This window comes from Lycorma delicatula, chromosome 6 (genome assembly GCF_047948215.1).
Source record: "Lycorma delicatula isolate Av1 chromosome 6, ASM4794821v1, whole genome shotgun sequence".
Classification (NCBI taxonomy): domain Eukaryota; kingdom Metazoa; phylum Arthropoda; class Insecta; order Hemiptera; family Fulgoridae; genus Lycorma; species Lycorma delicatula.
This window is the reverse complement of record NC_134460.1, coordinates 72,435,591-72,439,358: the sequence shown is the minus strand read 5'-3', so window position 1 is coordinate 72,439,358 and position 3,768 is coordinate 72,435,591. Positions and strand designations below refer to the sequence as shown.

Below are 3,768 nucleotides of genomic sequence, written 5' to 3'. Positions count from 1 at the left end.
TGTTTTTATATTAGGCAAATATCAAGCCGTTATAGGAATTGGAAAGGTTTTTGGGATTCGTTCCAGTCGTTTAGATTGTCTCTTTAAGACTAGAATAGAGAACGGTGTGACAGCTCCGCTCGAAAGAAAATGCTGAGAAAATAGAGTGGAAAACGAAGGGTTTTCTTAAGGAAGGCAGACCGACTGGAAACTATTCACGCGGTATCCCTTTAGCTATAAATCCCTTAGAACGGTGAATAAAGTAGAAAGCTGCTACTACTGGACGGGAAAGCAGAGGCAAAACCTAGGCCATAACTGCACGTTCACATAACGTATCGCGCGCGTATGTGTGTTTGTGTGTGTGTGTGATATGTGTATCTGTATTATACTCCCGTACATTTCTGCTTATTTCAGTGATTTTCATAACTTTAAGAGCCACCTGCTGTTCATCTTGATTGTGTGTGTGTCTGGGCGCGCGCATTGGGATTTGTATAGTTTATCATTAATAGATTTAGAAATTGAAAAATATTACATTATTCGTTAATCTGCGACTTCTGATGTAAAAATACGGAATTATTGCAATCTGTTAGTAATTAAATCAGAGACGATAATCTGGAAGAGTGTCCAGGGGTTTTTTTTAAATGCAGCTATCAAATATAATTCTGGATCGCTTGGTTTTAGATGTAATGGTAATCTGAACGACTCCGATTATTTTCGTTGTTATTTGTCCTTTAAATCTCTTGTTTATAACAGTGATACGTATTACAGCATTATCTCTTGTATTTGCCAGAACTGGAAAGAATGACTGGCTTTTGTAACTTTCACTCTGAAAAGTTTATCTTCAGCGATACCCCGAACTATATGTTATAATTTGTTGAAAGATTGCTAAATATAATTTTAAAGGCAAAATTGTCGAAAGAATTTTCTTGTTCTTCAAGTTTATTATCATTTCTCCCTCTTATATAAAGAAAATATGTACAAATTAGAAAAAAATAGTAAATAACGTATTTTCTCCGTTTGAAAAAATTGAAGCGGAGGAAGTTGTTAGGATGGCAAGTTATTAGAAAAGGGGGTATCGTATAAAAATTACGTAGAACAGAGAATACCGTGGTATTGTTACCTATTTACTAGAAACCTCAAGAACATTTGTACCCTGGTCACACTAGAACCGTTTATTTTGGCATATATCGTATATTCCATATGTTCCTATGATATAATTTTTAGGATGATAATTCTATAATCATAATCTGACTTTTTTAAGGGAAATTCTCTGATTTTGCCTCTGCACCTTAAATGCAACTTATTTTTTAAATTTTCAGATGTTAACCGTTCCAGTTCCTTATACCACTATTCTACTGTAAATTTATATTCTAAAATAAAATTACGTTCGAATAAAATCAGTTTCCACCACAGATCGCGACTTCCATCCGACTCCACTTCGATTATTCTAAACACCGTCTTAATTTGTTTAAAAATTCACCCCTGTATCACAGCATCTTCCCTTCAAATTAGTTAATAAAAAGACTTTATATCGTTCATGCATCAAGAACTAATAAACAGAGTTGCTTATGTATATATATGATTTTTTTTATTTATTATTAGTTTTTTATATCTAAAAAATTCTGATATGGACACCACATGACTTCCTTGTACGCCTATTAAATTACATATACGCATTTAAAAAAAATGAAAAGTACGTCAAATTTTATTTCATTAAAAACTTCTAATATTTTTCATATTTTTTTTTTATTATTGAATTATTATTTATTGCAAACATTTTTTTACAATCGGAGGTTAATAATTATTAATAAATCAATATATTTAAATTAAAAAAAAAGTTAGAAAAAGGAGATGAAGTCTGATTCGAAACGATGTGCCTTCCTGTTCAAAGATCGAGATATTTCATTAATTAAACTTTCATTTGGGTATAACTCTGGAACCGATGATAATAAGTACCACTTAGATATATCGCTGAAAAGCTCTCGATGAGGGCTTATTACCGCACTTAAGAAAACTCCAAAATCCAAATTTTTTGGATATTGGGCTTTTTTGGACACTTTTGGTTCAGTCGATTGGAATCAAAAGGAAGGTGCACAACTAGATAATACGACAGTCCTAAATCCAAAATTTCAACATCTTACGGCTAATCGTTTTTGAATTATGCGAGATACTTATGTACGTACGTACGTACATATACATAGGTACGTACAGACGTCACGCCGAGAAAAGTCAAAATGGATTCGGGGATAGCTGAAATAGATATTTCCGTTGAAAGATGAAAACCGAAATTTTTTGCGATCACAATACTTCCTTTACTTCGTACAAAGAAGTAAAAAATCTGAAAATAAACCGTGACATATTTCTCATAATTATTTATTTTTATTATTAATTCTAATCCTAAAATTAGTCTTTTACTAAGTAATTGCATAAATTACTGACATTTTCTGTAAAATATATTATGTATCAATTCTTTGAAATAAAATTATAGTATTAGCAATTGACCTTGCGTATATTCAGTATAAAATAAGATACATAATATCCAATAAATATTTTTTTTATATTATGTAATAATAATAATCTATTTTTCAATACGTAACTTCTTAACCGTCCACTTATTCCCAGTGGCACAATCATCGTGGGCCGATCTTTTACGTCGTAAACACTGGACTCATTCTTGTCCCGTAGATTTCTTGTATGGCTTCAAACAATAAATACATGGACAGTTTTCATCTTCATCAGAACCATTTCCCTTGTTTATCGTTCTCATTTTTATGAGTTTATTTCCCTTATCAACCTTCCCTATTGGAGCATTTTTAGTGACTTCTGCTCCAGATGCATCACAATCAAACAACTGTTTTAATAGAAGTATTAAAATACTTCCTTTTATTTATCTGTAACTTTACGTTTTTAGCTTTTGAATGTAATTGCTCTTGTCTGAGGGATTCTTTGTCTAGGGTATCAGCTAGAATTGCGAATTTCCTTTTCTTCTTCCCATTTTTGATCTCACGCATTGGTCCGGCTTTTTGGAAAGGTCTTAATTGCTCAGGACTTGGGTATATCCCCTAAGTTTGTGTAGAAGGAGCACAGGCAGATGAATTTGACATCAGGCTTATAGATGCTTCAGGTACCCCATAGGAAGTGCTCTGACTGGTAGAGGGTGTAGGTTTATTATAAGGGGTTTGTAGCCTGTTTGTAGATGTTTGTGCTGGTCTGTCGGTTACATAGGATGGCATGAAATTAGAATCAGAAAAAACAATATTATTCAATGGTGACATCTTTGTCATTCTAAATCCAGCCATTATGTTTGCTGGAGTAGCTGCGAGAGGGATAGTCGATGTTAAAATTGAAGATCATGGATCGTCATAGGACGTTTGTTAGTGGCCATCCATCCGTCGCATGCCGTATTAATATATTTTTTTAGAGGACCGAAAACACTATGGTCGAGAGGTTGCAATTTGTGACTGCAGTGGGGCGGGAATGACGATAGTGTCACTCCATTGTCTTTAAAATAATCCAATATTGCTGCAAACAGGTACACTCATGATTATCTAAAATCAGGAGGCATGAATTTGAGGTCGAACACCTGACGTGAGACACAAAGTGTTTGGAAAATTTAAAAACATTTGATTCAATCATCCACCCAGTCGGATTGGCATCTCCTCTACAGCCAATAGGGCCATCCCTTAAAAAGTGTTCTTTAAAGTGAACTCTAAGGAGTACAATAAAATTTCCAGCAGCGCTTACTGCGAGGGCCACGGTTACAAGAGTTCCTCTCTCGGCAGAAGTCAT

The 3,768-nt window shown here is 33.9% G+C and overlaps 1 pseudogene; it reads right to left on the bottom strand.

Annotated features, from left to right (window-relative positions):
- Positions 1 to 2,557: 2,557 nt before the first annotated feature.
- Positions 2,558 to 3,768, bottom strand: LOC142326887 (uncharacterized; annotated as a pseudogene).